At 39.2% G+C, this 18,537-nt stretch overlaps 1 long non-coding RNA gene across 5 annotated transcripts in view; it reads left to right on the forward strand.

Moving 5' to 3' along the window:
• LOC120247452 overlaps window positions 1–18,537 on the forward strand; it is a 119,017-nt gene that overhangs the window by 71,956 nt on the left and 28,524 nt on the right. For 4 of the 5 annotated variants that reach the window (XR_005532315.1, XR_005532312.1, XR_005532316.1 and 1 more), the window contains one exon: window positions 17,119–17,269. This is a non-coding gene — a long non-coding RNA (uncharacterized LOC120247452). Of the gene's footprint in view, window positions 1–17,118; window positions 17,270–17,817; window positions 17,936–18,537 lie in introns of all 5 variants that reach the window. The other variant, XR_005532313.1, reaches the window with a different exon arrangement.

Here is an 18,537-nt window from a genome sequence, read left to right on the forward strand (position 1 = left end):
TAAAGTCACTTATGGTTTAGAATAGTCTCATTTCAAATGAATATTTAGCCCAAATCAGGTGCTGTGACACTTATCCACTGTCTAATTTAAAACATCAACTTCATGGCTTCTGTCTGTTTTTCAAGGAGTTTTCTTCCCTCCCCCTGGGACCTTGAGCTTGCCTCTGCACCTCCATTGCATGGAGGGGAGGAAGAACTCCTGCAGGTGAGGGTACATGAGTGGAAAGAAAATTGATAAGCTGAGATGGAATCAAACACTTTCGAGCAGAGCCCAGCCACTGGTTTCTTGCTCGTCTGCTATCAGGTACTGGTGATGCCAGCCATCTTGATAGGTGGCTCTCTTGGCCTGAATAGTACCTGGTCTGCTTTCTCATGGGGCATGTTGGATGGTACTCTCTAGACTGAACATGTCAAGCGCCATTGGATTGTACTGCTTCTTCATCTTAATCCTTGTAGAGCAGTCTCCAGGGGTCCCACCACGTTCTTCCTTCCAACAGCGGAAGTGTCTGGGGCATGTGACTATCTAGCCTCTGCTACTCTGCCATCCTGAGCCAGTCTCAGGCATTCTACTCTTGAGCTCATTTGTCATCCTTCCCCTGCTATCCTTTGTTACCACAAGGGACTGATCCTATAGGTTATATTGTCCAGGCTCCCAGGTCAGCTGGGTTTTGTCTAGAATCAGCAAATAGGAGGTTTGGCAAGGGATTGTAGGTGGCATTGCTGGCAGCGTGGGGTGTCTTCTGTAGCTTTAGCACCCACTGGATGGGTCCTCTATGGTCTTTGGCCCTCGTATCCCAGTAATACTACCTCCATCCTTTGTCTCTCCATTCTAGAGCTAGTATTTATTCCTACTTTTGCTAATTTCTGGGTTGTCTCATCATTCCCTGTTTGATTCTTGGCTCCTTCAACACCTGTATAACTAATTACTTGCCCCAAATTTCTCTGTAATACATACTTAAGTGGATTCTATTTTTCTGTTTCCCAAGGCCCAGCCTGGCCTAGATCAATGAGAACCATAGGTACACTTTCTATACCTACCTTGCCTCTGTGAACAGTGCAAGGGTGATCTGTGCCAACTCTCACTCATTATGCTGCCTTGCCAGGATAGGTTGGCAGATACTGCCACCCAGGAAACTGCAGATGAGTAACTGGTTCCAGTCCCTCTACTTTGAAAACCACCTAAAATACAGTGGAGAAATGTCCAGAAATTGCAGCTTCCCATCCCACTACTTGATGTGCTAGTAGGGCAAGGACAGAGTGCTGGAAGCTCCCCAAATGTCCTCCTTAAACTCTCTTTCCCTCCGAAAGTGCTCTTCTCTTCCAGGCACAAGAGCTGCCAAACCAGTTTTGTCTTGTTCATACCTTGGTGGGGATTAGGTGGATTTGACCCTGGGACCTCTGTCTTCAGTAACTTCTGTAACTTCTGCTTGGCCAGTGGGTGAGGGGCCAACAGGCTAGTCAGGTAACTGGGGGGAGCAAGAAGGAGTCTCAAAGAATATTTCTCATTTTATGTCATATATGTCCCTCTATAAGATATGCCTCTGGCCTAACGTTTTAAAGATAATCTTAGAAAACTGTAAGATCTGGAGTAAATCCTAGGATGCCACTGTGTTGGATTAAATTAAATGAATATCAAAGGAAATCTTGTAAAAGCAGAAGACATAGCAAAAGAGAAACTGGCATTCTTGCAGGAATATGGGCCTACAGAAAGAAAAGAAGAACGATCTCTCCCTGAATGATATTGTATTCCTGGATACTCTATGGTGATTCATTCTTTTTTTTTTTTTACCCTCTAATCACCAAAAGATACATTGAAAAACAGGATGGCTCCATAGAGTTTCACATGGAAGTGGTTCAAAGTAAAACAAAACAAAAGCCCCACTAAACTAAAACAAACAAAGCCCATTTGTTCTAATTCTGTATGTCATGTGAAACACAATGGATTAAAAACTGTAACAGGCACACTTATTAAGTCTAGAACTTGCCACAACCCCTTTAGTTTTATTTTTATTGTCTGAAATTCTCCAACGATTCAATGTCACTTTTTCTCTTTGGGATCATTAATTTTCAAGGTTAGATATAGATCAATAGTCATAGTTTGAAATTGGCATCTTTGGAGGAGAAATATGTTGTGCCACTGTACATAGATTGGATGGTGCCTCAGTTAAGAAAATGGTGTACTCTTTCATGATTGTGTTCATCGATAGTACCCTGAGCATTATTTTCTTCTGTTGTGAAGATTCTGACAGTCTCTTGTAGTATCTTATCTATCACTGAGTTTTCTTTCCTCTCCTTTCATATTAGGTCTCTGGAGTGGAACTTTATTTAAAAGGCCCTGACACGAGAAAGAATGGCCATGACCAGGCCATTCTCCTTTAACACCAAGGGAAGTATCCAAATGGTCAGACACCCAAGTCAAAGACTCAGTCTAGTGCCTGTGCAGCCAGGTTGTGGCTTTCAAAGTAATCAATCTCATTTGGGGGACTTTATGACAGTGGATATTTTGATGTTACAAAACCCTGGACAAAGTTGGCAATCACTTCCCTGAGGAAGGCTATTTTGGCTCAAAAGGAGGCAGCCCTCAGAGACACTCATCTGGGAGGCAGAAATTCACCTTATTTATTTGTCCTTTCAACAAATATTTATTAAGTACCAATAATTTTCCAGGTGCTATAGATACAGCAATAAACAAAACTGATAAAAATCTCTGCCCTAATGGAAATTATATTATTATATTTGTGTGTGTGTGTGTGTGTGTGTGTGTGTGTGTGTGTGAGAGAGAGAGAGAGAGAGAGAGAGAGAGAGAGAGACAAAAAATTAACCAGGGCATTATGTATCTATTTGTCTGTCTGCCCTCTTTTAGGTGGTGATAAATATTATGAAGAAAGTATAGCAGGAAAAGTTGTGCCAAGGCATATGTATAGGAGGAGAGTTGCCATTTTAAACCTAGAGGCCAGGGAAGGCATTTCTGGCAAGGTGATGTTTGATCAGATATCTGAAGGAGGGACAGGAATAACCCATGCAGATATTTGGGGAACAGAAAATGCCAAGTCTCTGGGACAAAAAGCATGCCTGATGGATGAGTAAAATGGCCAGGGTGGCTTGAGCCAAATGACTGGGGGAAGTGGTAGGAACTGAGGTCAGAGAGGTAGCAGGGACCAGATTGTCCAGAGCAAAAACTCATACTCAGGGTCTACTAGACATTGTTTTTTAAGGTAATAAATTCATGTATTCACATATCACAAATTTGGACTTAATTTTTGTTCACTGTGTTTCAATACGGTTGTTTCTTTTTTAACTCCCTGTCTTTTATGCACTTAAAAATGTTATTTTTTTTAATTAAAAAAATTTTTAGTGTTTTTTATTTATTTCTGAGAGAGAGAGAGAGACAGCATGAGCAAGGAAGGGTCAGAGAGAGGGAGACACAGAATCTGAAGCAGGCTCCAGGCTCTGAGCTAGCTGTCAGCACAGAGCCCGACGCGGGACTCGAACCCACGAACCGTGAGATCATGACCTGGGCCGAAGTCGGACGCTTAACTGACTGAGCCACCCAGGCGCCCCAAAAATGTTATTTTGAGAAGGAATCTATGGACTTCAACTGTCTGCCAAAGAGATTCACATCACGAAGAAGGCTAAGAATTTCGAATGCTACTGCTTTTCCTCTGAGAGATATAATTAATGATCACTCTGGCACCATGTTGAGTGTAGACTAAAGGATGGGCAAGGGTGGTGGCAGGAGATAAGTTAGGAAGCTATGACAGTGATTCAGGCAAGACATGATGGCAGCTTGAACCAGAGTAGTAGCAGTGGAGGTATTGTGGAAGGGCCAAATCCTAGAGAGATTTTAAAGGTCAACAGGATTTGCTGATGGATTGGATATGAGCTTAGAGGGAAAAGAGTCAAAGATGACCATGAGATTTTAGTCCTGAGCAACTGGAAGGATGATGTTGCTTTCCTCTGAGGTAGGGGAGTATGCAGGGAAGCTGGAGAGGAGGGATGGGAAGATAAGATTTAGTTTTTGGACATCTTATGTTTGACATATCCAGGTGGAAATGTCATATAGGCAGCTATAGGTATAAGTCTAGAAATGTGGGGGGTAGACCAGGCTCAAAATGCAAAGTCAGGAATTGTGTCTATACCTGGAGTTAAACCTGTGTAACCAGATGAGATTTTTTTATCTTGCAATGTGGTACACATGGAAAAGAAATGAGTTTTGATGGCTGTTACCTGGGGGTGACCTACTGTTTAGAATTTGCAAAGAGGAGAGGAATCAGCCAGGGAGAGAAGCCAGTGATTTAAGAGGAGATTAGGAAGGTTTAATGTCCCTAAACCCAAGGGAAGAAAATGTCAAAGAGGAGTGACTACCTGTTACCTGCTGCTGATAGGTCAAGCAATATGAGGCCCAAGTTGACCAGGGATTTAGCAACTTGAAAGTCAGTGGTAACCTAGAAAAGAGTTTTAGCCAAATGACTGGAATGAAAGTCCTATTGGAATAGGTTCAAGAAAGAATAAGGAAAGGAAGTTTGGGACAATGGGAAGAGGAAACTCTTTTCTGATATTTCCTTCAAAGGGAAACAGAAAATTTAGGCGATAGCTGGAGGGGGTATGATAATCCAACAATTTTTTTTTAAGATGGGAGAAATTTCAGCATATTTGAACACTGATAGAAATGATTTTAAAAAGAGGTCACACAGATTACTCAGATGAGATGGAGGCCATCATTAAGCAACGTTTTGGAGTAGACAAGATCGGTAACAACTAGAGGGAGAACAGAGGGTTTGACCTTAAACATTGACCTGCGGTGTTCACCCATAGCAACAGGCAGAAGGCAGATATTAAGAGCAGAGTATTATGGGGAGAAGTGGCAGTGAAACATGGAATTTCTCTTTTGATTTCCATTATTTTCTTTTTGATAAATAAGAAGCGTGGTAATCAACTAAAAATGAGAATGGATAGGGAGAAGAGGTTGGAAATTTGAAAAGAGAGGAAAAGTATTGAATAGTTGTCTAGCGTGGTAGAAAAGTGAATGGAACAGCAAAATGCTGGAAGTAGGAGTACTAAGAAGTATTCAGGACTCTCTTGCTATTGGTGGGTAAGCATTTCAAGTGAATCTATTCAAAATGTATTTTTCTTCAGTCATATTCAACACTTTGGATACAGACCTAAGTAGGTAGAGAGAGTCAATCAAGATTGGGTTTTGTCAATTAAGTTGAAGGGGAGGACAGAGCAAGAGAACTGAGGGCAAACCCAAGGGAATAACTGATTAACTATGGAATTTTAAGTAAAGGAATGAGGCCTTGTGGACTGTAAAAAGGTGGTGGAACCCAATAGATTGTAGATTCTAGTGCCGTGGAACAATTTTCAGAGCCAAGGCACTAGAGGGAGAGAGATGGAAAGATAGAAGATGGGGGACAGAGAACAGGATAGCTAGAATAGGATTATGGGAATGATGTGGCTTTTGGTAAGGACTCAGTTAAAGTATGACCTTGAGGAAGAAAAGCTGAGTTAGGGTGGAGAGGAAGGTCTCAGAGGGAAGGAGATTAAGGAACCAAGAGTCCAGCCTCTTAGAAAGATTATCTACTTGGATATTTAAATCACTAAGAATTAGTTAAGGAGTAATGTTGACAATGATAGTAAGTCTGAGAATCAAATCTTTATGAGATAGGAAGGGTGGCAACCATGAATTTTTAGATGTCTGCAACAAGAAGAAGACTATGAGCCGTTATCTAATTGTATATGATTCAAAGCTGGGGTCTAGGATAGTGATCTTCCATTTGCCAAGGTCAAGGCAATGACAATGGTCTTTTTAACACAAACTCCTCAACTCTATCTATGGGAGCTCTCTTCATTGAGTAGGTAGGTAGAGAAAGCATATAATTACCCCTGTCTTTTTTTTAAGGCAGATTTTATATATTTTTTTGTTTTAATTTTGTTTGTTCACCTACTTTTTTCATCATTCACTAGGGTGACAGACATCTTTGTGAGAGATAGTGAAGGATGACCTAACTTTTATCCATAACTCCCTTCTACCTAGTCAACTTCTAGCTAGTGGTGGCAATGTGACACTATTCTGGCCGATGAAATACAAGCAGAAGTAATTCAGTGAGGTTTCTGAGAAAGTTTTTCCTTTCCTGAGAAAAAGAGACAGACTCAGTAGTCATGTCCCTTTTACTCTTTGCCCTTGTTTTTTGTTTTCCTTTCTGCAAAATGGATGGACAGCCCCAAGGTGCAACAATCATCTTGTAACAAATGGCAGAACAGAAAGATAGTAAGAGTCTGGGCTCCTGATTCCATTGTGCCCCAGCCCTAACTATTACGTATTCTTGTCATGTAAGACAAACAAATCCCTCTTCCTTGAAGCCAGCACATTAGCTTTGTTTGTTTGTTGTTTTTGCAACTTGCTGCTTCCCTTACTCATAACACTACTTTCTTGTGAAGATAGAAATGCTAGACAGTTGGATTTAGGAGGGAATTTCACAGACTTATTTGTGAGTAACCTTATTTTGATAACCTCTGTCAACCAAAAATGTTTGCTTGAGTCTTCCCCTTCTTCAGATTACTACCTTATCCTCATTCCTCACTTCACTGTCAGATTTATTATATGAGTAGCCCACACATGCCTTCTCCACTCCTTTGCATTCTACCATATATCAGGCCTGTAGAGTTGATCTCTAGATAACTTCCACGGAAACTGTTATAACTAACATTATTGATGACCCTATGGCTTTTTTTTTTTTTTTTTTTTTTGATCCTTATCCCTCTTGAAACCTTTGTAAGGATGGCTCCATTGGCCTTTTCCTCCATGGGCTTCTGCAATACCACCCTTCCCTAGTGGAAGTTCTCAATTTCTGAATTATTTATTTGACCCTTTTCACAGCTCCTTGTCATCTGCCTAACCCTCACTGTTTCTTTTCTAGTATACTCCCCTTGGTCCTCTCACCCTATTTTCCCCCCAACTCCCATCTTCTCTTCTTTTACTCCCTAAGTTTCCCCAAGATGATTTCATACACTACTAGGTCTCTACCTGCTTCCAAAAGGTTAGCAATCTATAAATTCATTTCATTCCAGACCTCTCACTAAACCTAACTGCTTTCAGAGAACATATTACTTCAAATTACTTCAAATGTTACTTTATCAAAACTGGATTTAATCATGTTCATGTTCTACAAAAATTCTACCTATACTTTTCCTATTTCGTTTCTTTTGTCACCACCATTCATCCAAGTGTCCAAGGAAAGAACTTTGAAGGCAACTTCAACTCTACTTTCTTTTCTTCCCATATTCCAAATCCAGTTGGTGAATAGCTCTATTAATTAGTGCCTTGGAAATATTTCTCAAACATCTGTTCTTTTCTCCATCTTCATTACCTATGCCTCTTTTTAGGACGTCCCTTACCCGTCTGCACCCTCCCTTGGTTCACTTCCAGTACAGAAGGGTTTTCTACTATGTTTTCTCCATTCTTTTTTTTTCTATATTTTTCTCAATGTTTTATTTATTTCTGAGAGAGAGAGAGAGAGAGAGAGAGAGACAGCATGAGCAGGGGAGAGTCAGAGAGAGAGAGAGAGATACAGAATCTGAAATGGGCTCCAGGCTCTGAGCTGGCTGTCAGCACAGAGCCCGACGCGGGGCTTGAACCCACGAACCGTGAGATCCTGACCTGAGCCGAAGTCGGATGCTTAACCGACTGAGCCACCCAGGCACCCCTATGTTTTCTCCATTCTTATGAAGAGGCATACTCAACCTTTAGAAGAGATATCAGTCATTTCTTGAACTTGATCATCTACTAAGACAAAAAACTTGTGATTAATGGCAGCATAGAGTAATTTGAGACTCTTGTTAGTTGAAGCCCTTTCCTGCTTTGGACATCCATTTTTTATTAAGAGTTCGGCCCAGGAAATGGAGGGAAGGGTGTCTTGAAGATGAAATCGAACTCTGTATCAAACCAGATCTGCAGAGAGCTAGCCGAAAAGAGATTATCAAGGGTGTTGCTCATGACTTCATAGAGACCTCCTTTTGCTCTGTGAGATGTTCCTGTCTTGTGTCAATACTGAGAAGAGTGAGTTTTACTTCCCTTAAGCAATCAGTAACAAATATATAGAGCAATTTATTTTTAACTCTTGATTTGTGGCTCTACCCCAAATGGAGCCTTTTGATCTTTGTTTTTTATTTTTCATTGGTTCCACATTTATTTTATGCCCCTTAATTATGTATCTTTGGATACATAAAAAGTTAACTTCACTTTTCTCTGGAATACAATGAAAACAAATATATAAATAGTCTAGGTTCTCTTTTTGTCTTTCTCTGGTTATTGTAATAGTGGCCTTCCTTGCCTACCTCATATCTCTCTGTCTATAGATCCTTTACTCATTAATCACCTTATTCTTCTGTTTAAAGAATTTAGTAGTTTTATTCCTAGCCCTTTAAGAGGGCACAACCCTGCAATTATCTTTTCCTAGCCATGGCCCCATGCCTCCCCCATGCCCTTTTTTCCAACTGTGCCAAGCCACTCTCTTGGAAATGTGTGTCTCAAGCTCCTAAAGTTTATGCCTTTCCTGATTCCTTCTAAAAAGAGTTTTTCTTTCCTATAAGTGTTCCTATAATACTTTCAGATTCTTTTGCTAATAGTAATTATCATACTGTATTTTATTAATTTGTTCCTTGGTATATTACTTAACCATTTGTTTTCATTCGTCTCTGTACTTTGCTTGGCATAGTGTAGTGCTTAATAAGTTTGTTTTGATTGTGCAAGTGAACACTAAGTGTTTTTGGGTGGATGTCTGTGGCTGACATTTCACCACCTCATGTGATACTGTGGCCACATGACTTTTTGGATATGTGGGGTTTGTTCAGTTACAACAGTAAGTCACTTAAAAAAAGTTTTGATTCCAATAATAGATTTATTGAGTCATAATAGTCATCTCTAAGTCAACATAACTAGAACACAGTATACTGACAGCTGCTAGTATCTTTTGGGGTCCCATCATTCTATATTTTTAAAAAATCATTCCATCAACCTCTAACAGAATCTCACTGACTGGGAGGTTAATGAGAAATTAGTGATGGTTAGAAGTCTTGAATTAAAATTGGCAACAAGGGCTATTATTCAGGATGCCATGTTTATAGTAGATAGTTACATAAAACCATTATGAATCAAGGCATTTTTGAAAAAAATTATTTTAGCACCCGTTGCCAGAAATTTACTAGTCATTTTAGGTGTCAGTAGTTATTCCTTCAATTAGATTGAAGGTAATGTAAGATCAGGGATCACACATTACCTACTACTGGGCATGAGCTGAGCATACTGATGACAAAATACCAACTGCCATAGCCTTTCAAACATGTGCACAATGTGGGAGGGATTCTTCCTGCATCGTGGGGATACAGTCTAGTTTAAGCTGCTCTGAAAGTGAAACATCCTTCTTCTTCCTCCTGCTGTATAGTCCAGTGAGTTTTGTTTTGTATTCTCCATATTTGGCTCTGTGGGAAGTCAACTGATCTTTGGCCCTAGCCAGGGACTAATGGGCACATGAGATCTTGAGGGTTCTGGTCCAAAATACGATGGGGAAAAAAAAAACCCACCCAACCAATTGACAGGCTTTTGTCAACGCATAACAACTAGTCAGGTCTGAAAATACATCCAAGAAATGAAACATTCTGAAAATGCTCACAATAAAGATTTTCCTGATCGTGGCCCAAAGTAGCTATGGCATTCATGCAAAAGGATCTCCTGAATGTGAAACCCAAGGAAATGTTAAACATGAATTTTCTGTTAGGAACACTTAAAAGTGTTACACTTAAGGAGACGAGCTGACTTAGAGAGTCAGGATGTGCTTTTAGGAGAATTTGTCCTGGAAGCCTTTGCTGCTATTAACTCTGGCATTGGAATTCATAAGGAGGTTAAGCACACTGCCTATAACTATGACATTAGGAAAAATGGGGAAAAAGCACATAAATACACAAATAAATCTGCCAATGCAGCAAGAAAACATAGATTAAACCATCACAATAGAGTTGGTTTTTTTGTGTGTTGAAAACAAAAGAAAAACAACAACAACAAAATTCAATTTTAATGTTACTATTGCCAGTTTGAATCCCCAAAGGATCAAATGGTGGTTGAGTGTGGTTCTAGTTATGAAAAGATGAGTATTTAGCAAATATATTTTCTCCATTGGTAGTAGGCTACAGGCATCCATAGGAGCTAGACCATTTATAGTCTGATTTGTATTTTTTCTTTTTCTTCTTCTTTTTTTAGCATCAGTAGAGTAGGGGTGGGCAGGGTGAAAATAATCTTTCACTAATTTTAGATAATTTACATAGCATTCTTAGAACATGGTCTTCTCTTTGACTTTCATGAAATGAGCAACTGGACCAAGGAGAACAGGATATAGAGGAGACATGTTAGTGGGGATCTTTCAGTCTCTGCTGGCAGAATACATCTATAAGGCATACTTGAAAAAATAACTTGGAGGGTCCTTATTGTGTATGGGAGGTGGTTGCTTTTCTATTTAATAACCTTAGACAAGGCTAAGTGTTAAAGAAAAACTTCCACTGTTTCTCTGTAAAGTGTTGGTAACATAGTGAGTATGTAGGACAAAAGTCAAAGTGATGGCAAGATTCTGTCACTATGAGTAGCTACAATTCTCAACAAATGGCAAGGGACAGGACTGTGACTTGCAGTTCCCTTGTGTGGTGTAGACATCTAGAAAGAGAGTGGCAAAAGGAATGGAATGGATTGAATGCATATTTTGAAATTCTCTGATCTTTCTGTTTTTGAGTGAAATACAGCCATTACTATATCTCTTATAATAAATATATAGGTATGTGTGCTGCCCATATCCAGTAGTAAGCCAATCTCCTTTGCTTCAAGGACCAAGAATCCTATAGAAAGGCTATAGGATTACATAATCAAGTTTTCAAAAGAAAATACTTTTGCATTTTCAACCAATGCAATTATTCTATCGATTTACAACAAAACTTAACCACATGCCTCAAATGACTTGAGATACTTTTGTTTTTCTTAAAGCTTTCATCTTCTTTAGCCAGCTAGTACAGAACAATACTGAAATGAGTGAACTTTGCCCAAACAGAGGAGTTTTTTTTTTTTAAGCTTGGGGCCTTTTAAATGCCTTAACAATGTCTAAGAAAATTCAAGAATCAAGGACACTAGTAGTTGTGTGCCGAATGCCAGCAGGCCAAGAGTTACTGCTATGTGGCATTCCACAGTGGGAGTCTGGCCGTTCTCATCTCGATCTTCATATATAGATCAACTTTTCTCTGACTCAAATCCCCCAATGCCAGACTGGTTCTAATTTTATTAAAATTTTGTCAAAGCTGTTCCTGGACTGGAAACTTGCCTGCTGAGTTTTAGCCCAAGGCAGATTTTAATGGCCAAGTTCTACAGGCATCAAAGGGAGGAGGAGTTAGTTTGAGGGTGCCGTCTCTTCCTGAACGTGACAGCCTGCTCTCCTGCAAAAACTCCACAGATGTGTCGCAAGTTAGGAGACTGGAGCATCTCTGACAGGCAGCCTGGAGTTTAATGACGCCTCTCCTTTCCGTGGTACCACCTCAGCACAGGCATTTCCTGCCCTTAGAAGTTTTAAATGCTCACGCTGGTCGAAGCATTTGGAAGTCAGAGCTAATTTCACCTACACCCTTTCTTTCATCACAAGCTGTGCTTTTCATGTATTAATTCACTTCTTCACTTGAATTTAGCTTTGGTTATTCACAAATCCTTCATTTTCCCATTTCTCTTATTCCTGAATGAGACTTAGGAAGACAAAGGAAAGGGAATTGAGACACCTGAATGGCCTTGATGAATTCTGAGTTATTGTGAAGACATTTAAGTCTTGCTGAAAGTTTTTAATGAGAAAACAATGCACAGACAGGCCATGGCCCAAGTCTCACCTTCCCATTGCCCTTACCTTGCAATGGAGCATAATTTTAATTAAGCCAAGTTAAAGACAGAGAGGCAGAGGACACGATTACTGTATTAAATTTTATGGTAGTGGAGGCTGAGGGATGCAACTGGACCAATTATGCTAATGGACACCTCCTTACTGATGGGGTAGTTCATAAGTCAGTGATTCCCAACCAGAAAAGGGTTAACTAGAATCTATACATTGGTGATTGGTTCAAGAATAGTCATGTAAAGCCCAGCGTCAAGGCTGATTGACAGGTTTGCTCTACTTAACTTCCCTAAGATCAAGAAAGCCAAAGAAAGGAGACTCAGCAGAAGTTGAAGCTACCCAGGTTCTATATGACAAGTTTTGACCCCTGTTGCACGTGTGTGTTAGGGGAAAGAGGAAGAGGAGAAAAAGAGGCTAGAGGAGACATATCCCCAAAGGGGTCATGACTCAGGCAACAGGCTAATCTATTTGGAGAAAGGTCAAACTATAAAATCCATGACAGATAAATCAGCCTCCTTCCCCTCCAGCCACCCACACTAACCAGCAAGAGCTTCATAGATTCCGGAGCATCTGCAAAAGGAAAAAGACAATACTAGGTTGGGATAAATTTTCCCTTCTTCTATGGCATTGACTCCTGGCATCTTCACTGCCTTTGTCTTCAGAAAGTGTAGGCTCAATGGCTCATCCATAGAGCCTCACCAGGAGTCCTATTACTTGGTACAAAATGGTTTGCAAAAAACAAACAAACACAAAGTCAACTGCTATCATCTTAGACTGAGACCCTCCCAGAGCAATTGAATCAGAATTTCTGAGGATGGGACCTATACAACTATTGTTAATAGTAGAACAGGTGATTCTAACTTATACCAAGGGCTGAGAACCAAAGAAACCACAGCATTACACAATTCTTTACACCCTGTGGATGCAGAATGAATGCAAGCTTGCTGAATAAAAGCACTCCATCTGTTCAGAAAAGCTATCTATCCAGACATTTGTTAAGGGCCAGTATATACAGGTCTTGGGTTAGGCAGTAAAATCCCCACAATTTCATGTGCATGAAAATTACCTGGGACCTTGTTAAAAAGAAGAGTCTGGTTTACTAGGTCTAGGGTGAGGCTGAGTTTCTGTGTGTCCTACAAGCTTCCAGGGGATACTGGAGCTGCAGGTCTAGAGACCACAATTTGAGTAGGAAGACGTAATCCTATGACAATTTCTTGGGCTTCCTTCAGGATTTGGACATAGAGCCCATTTGGACAGAGAGGTCTGCTTCCCTGTCTGTGTCCCCCTCCCTTCCTGCCTCCCTAAGTCTCTTTTGCCTCCTTATATTCTGGCTCTTTTCTTCTCATCAAAATCTTCTCTGAAGAAAATAAACACGTAAGAGCGTTTTATGAGGACAGTGACAGCAGCTTTGCTTTAGCTATTTATTTCTGTTCCCTCTCACCCTTCTCCACCCCCCCCCCACTTTTTTGACTAGGTTATAAAGGCTTAAGCTGAGGTTTTCATGGGAATGTTTCAGGCATCCATGAGGCTGCCTGTGAGACAGATTTTAGGGGTTGGAGGAAGGGCGGGACAGTCAGCACCTTGATAAAGCCTCTAAGGTCATACCACATAGCAAGAATAGATTATATCTGTACCTTTGTCTAACAGCTGCTTTGTATATGACACCTTGTCTTTCTCATTACAATGAGAAATTTCTCACACAATTGTGACCAAAGTGAATATACAGTTCTTTTTGGCACTTCCTATCATAGCAGCTACTATTTATAGAGTTTTTTTTACAAAGCATTTTTATTATATAGAATATGAAAATACCCTAAAAGTAGAGCCCTATGTGCCCATCACTCAACCCTAGCAAGCATTAGACCATGGCTGGTTCTGTTCCATTCATGCCTCTGTCTATGTCCCTGAATCCTAGATATCACATCAATTACAGAATGCTATTTATGAGGCAGGCATCATTCGAGTGATATACATTCATTTAATCCTCACCACACCCCTATTAGGGAGGCCCCATTATTATCTCCATTTTACAGATGACAAAACAGAGGCAAAGAAAGATTAAGTTGTACAGGTAGTAAGCACTTGAACCCAGGCAGTCTGTCTCTGGAGGAAATACTCTGAACCACTATACTGCTCAGCTGATCAGGATTTGGGAACTTGAGCCTTCTTTTCCTTGCACTTAGGGCCTCTGCTCCCCATGGGAGCACTCAGCGCTAGAACTGTTGATATTTCAGCTCTGGGTTTGTGCTCAATGTTAGCAGCCCACCTACAACATTGTTCCTTGGAGCAAATGAATCAGGTCTCCCAGTTCCCACCATTTTTTCCAGGACCATTCATAGTGAGCCATGGGTCCTGAGATGATCGAGCTTCTGGCTTTGTTGCCCTCAAGGCTGTTGATTGCTAAGTCACCTATAACATTTATGGCATGCTATGTAGAAAAGGAAAAAAAATCAGTAGAGTGAGATCATATTTTTATGAAGAAAAATGATATGTAATAATATTTATATATCCAGACACACACAATATATGTACACATAGACACACCGAGGTATATACACAAAGACTCACACCAAATATACACATAGACGCACATCGTGTTTACACAGAAACATACACACATGGAAACACACAGGTAAGTTTGGTATTATCCTTCTATGTAATTTTCTGTGCTGTTACAAACATAAAGTTAGGAAGTGCTCTTTATTCCATTTTCCCTTCTGTTGGTTTAAAATTATATGCTTCATTTCTATTCTTTTATTGGTTAAGGTTTTTTTTTTAACATTGTAGTTTTTGTTACATATCCATGAGTATATATTTTTGTAATAAAGACAACAGTTATAATCAGTCTGTGTCCCTCTCTAGGTCCAGACAAGAACATTTACTTCTCTTTGTGCTTCCTCTGCTTTCAATGTTCATATGATCCAGAATGTTACTTCTAAATAGCTCTGACTGTCCTTTTAAATAAATACTTATTTAGAATGAATCCATTCATTGTATTCTTTGCTTATAAATGTTTCTTGGGGCGCCTGGGTGGCTCAGTTGGTTTAAGCATCTTCTCTCTCTTTCCCTCTCTCTCTCTGCTCCTCTCCTACTCTCACTTTCTCTCTCTCTCTCAAATAAACTTAAAACAAATAAGTATTTCTTATGTCCCACTCCTTCCTACTATGTTCCTTTGTTTCTCTGTTGGAGTACATTCTGGAGTATTTCTTTAGAAGATCACCAGTGAGTGCTAAACTTTCTGAGATTTGAATGTCTGAAGATGTTTTTTTCTTCTTTCTTAAAGCATAGTTTTCTTTCAGTATTTTGTATGTCTTGTTGAGGTCTTGAAATTTTACTATGATGTCTAGAGACTGAGTTAAAGAAAATTATGTTGTGTATATGAATAGTGGCACTCATTCAATCTGAGGATGCTTATCTTTTTTTGGTTCTGGCAGGTTCTTGGTGATAATTTCCTGAAATACTGCATTTCTTCCATTCTCTGTATTGTCAGAACAGTAAACTTCCCAATTATCATCCTTTAATCCTGTGTGCTCTTGTTCTTGCCACCTTATTGTACTTCTGCCTATTCTATACACCCCACAATGCATTGCTATTTTTATGGTAAATAATTGAAAGTATTTTAAAGAAATTTAGACATAATGCACATATATGAAAACATGTTGAAAACAATGTTCAATATACTGACATATTTCCCTTTCTGGAGTGCTTAATTCCTTCCTGTGGAGCCAGCTTTTCATCTGACACAATTTCTCTTCAGCCTGCAGGACTTGTCTTTGTTGGGGCTCCTGGGTGGCTCAGTCACTTGAACATCGGACTCTTGACCTCAACTCAGTCCTGATCTTAGGGTCATGAGTTCAGGCTCTGCACTGGGCTCCGTGCTGGGTATGAAGTCTACTAAAAAAAACCCCCAAAAACCAAAAAAAAAAAAAAAAAAACCCAAAACAAAAAAAATTTCTCTTTGCATTTCATGTGGTATGGGTCTGTGGAGAAACATTATTTCAACTTTTGTCTGTCGAAAAATGTTTTTGCTTCACCTCCAATTTTGAAAGATATACTTACTGGATCTAGGATTCAAGAGTTGACAGGTTTTTTTCTTTTAGAATTAAAGATGTCATGCCATTGTCATCTGTCCACTATTTTTGATGAGAAGCTAGTTCTCATTCTTATTATTCTTTCCTTGTATAATATGTGCCTCATCCCACTTTTAGAAGCCTCCATTTGCTTTCAAGATTTTCTGATTTAGTTTGTTGTTTGTCTTCAACTGTTTGACTATAATGTGCCTATGTGTGGATTTGTTGTTGATGTTGTTTTTAGATTGTTTGGGATTTGCTGATCTGTATCTGTGGGTTGATATCTTTCAACAATTTTGAAAAAATTTCAGCCTTTATCTCTTCAAATACTTCTTCTGTCCCTTTCTTTTTTTTTCTTTCTGGAATCCCAATTATATATATACAATCTGTTATATGTGTGTGAATATTTCCTCCAGACTATGTAATTTGTTTTCCAATCTTATTTACAGTGTTTTTTTTTCTCATTCTGTGCATAAATTTGAATATCTTATATGGATGTTACTGAATAAGAACATTATAACTCTGTACTGGTCTTTTTTGGCAATTTGGGCATTATGTCCAACATGTAAAATTGGGTAGCCTACATATGCCATTGTCAACTTTAAAATAGTTTAATAGTCAGTTGAGATATGAATGCATAGTGTGCATGTTGCAATAATATGTTGAAGACAGTTGTAGTTCTAGATGTTTTTATACATTTTTGGTAACATTTAAAATACTTATCTATGTATTAGAGTTCAGCATAAGTTTTGGTTCAAAAAATTTACCTTCTTAAATTGTTAAATTTACCTTCTTAAATTCTTAAATTGTTGCAAAACCATTGGTCTATATGATACTTTGGCAGTTGTGTTTTGACTGGTAGTATTTATATGAACGTCTGATCTGATTGTTGTTTGGGCTTTAGTTTTGTTTTGTTTTAACTAAAGGAGCACTCTTTTGCTATTACTTTTCTGTGACAGGAACTTAGTTTAGTATTCTCAGTGGTTCACTAGGGACATATCTGCTCTGAATTCTAGACCATTTCTCTGCCTTAAGAAGCTGTTGTAGACTCCCAGAGGTTGGTTGGTTTGTTTGTTTGTTTGTAAATGTACTTGTGAAAATAGCATCTGGCTGTGAGTTTATCCAATTTTTCTTTCTCTAAAGATCAGAGACAGATCTTCTGTGGTGCTAGTGAAACACAAGCTTCATCCAGGGTCCTTCACTTGCGTGGATCCCCAAGACAGCTGAGTGTTGCTGAGGGCGGTGAAGCATCTATGGGCAGGGGAGCCAGACTGCAACCAGAAAGCACTTCCATGTAAGCATTTCTGCTATGTTGCCAGAGAGAAAAGAACTAATCTCTAAACCTCCAGGATGTGTGTGAGTGTGTGTGTGTGTGTGTGTGTTTTATTTTTTCATTCTAAATTGAAATCCACATCAGTCACCAATTCTATAATAAAAGTTTATATTCTTTTTACAAAGAGACTTTGGGCTTCACATAGACTCTTATCCAGCCTTGGTATTGATGGTATTATTCATTTTTTAGATTCCATTTTTTTTTTTTTACTATAAAAATATAATAACCAGTATCCTTCATGGTACCATTGTATGAATTTAAAAAGCCATCCTCTCAGAGCACCTGGGGGACTCAGTTGGTAAACTGACTCTTGATCTCTGCTCAGGTCATGATCTCATGGTTTGTGAGATCAAGCCCCATGTTGGGCTGGGCTCTGCACTGACATATGGAGCCTGCTTGGGGTTCTCTCTCTCCCTCTCTCTCTCTGCCCTTCTCCCTCTCATACTCTCTCTCTCAAAATAAACAAACTTAAATATTTTAAAAAACTAAAAGTCATCCTTTCTGAACAGAGGTAGTGCATGGGTCCATGACATGGAATGCTCTGTGGGCTTGGTTCCCTTCTTCAGTGCACAACCGCACAACTACATGTGGCAACCTGAGGTCCATCTAAGGATTTAGAAAAAGCAGGTGAGTTTATAAATATAAATACAGATTACTTATAATTCCACCTAAAACTAACTAGAGTTCACATTTTGATGTATCATACACACACACACACACACAATTGGTATCACATTGCATATCCAATTTTTATCATCTTTTTTGGCATAACATTATATATTAAGAATGTTCTCATGCATTGAAACACTTCTTTAAATACCATTTCTAATTAGTCGCTTAATAGTTTATCATAGAACTATTCCTTAATTAATTTTACATTTTTCTAATACTGGTCACTTGTTTGGTATCTACTTTTTCTATTGTAAACAACATATATGGAACATCTCTACGCATACATTTTGATTCCAGCTTCTTAATATTTCCTTGTGACAGATTTCTGGGAGGGTAATTATAAGTCACATAGTTAAAGCTTTTATTTTAAATGAGTAAATCAGAGAACACGAGATGCTGGCGAGGATGTGGAGAAACAGGCACCCTCTTACACTGTTGGTGGGAATGTAAACTGGCACAGCCCCTCTGGAAAACAGTGTGGAGGTTCCTCAAAAAATTAACAATAGAACTCCCCTATGACCCAGCAATAGCACTGCTAGGAATTTACCCAAGGGATA

Source organism: Hyaena hyaena, unplaced genomic scaffold, assembly GCF_003009895.1.
Source record: "Hyaena hyaena isolate Hyena2069 unplaced genomic scaffold, ASM300989v1 scaffold_522, whole genome shotgun sequence".
NCBI lineage: Eukaryota > Metazoa > Chordata > Mammalia > Carnivora > Hyaenidae > Hyaena > Hyaena hyaena.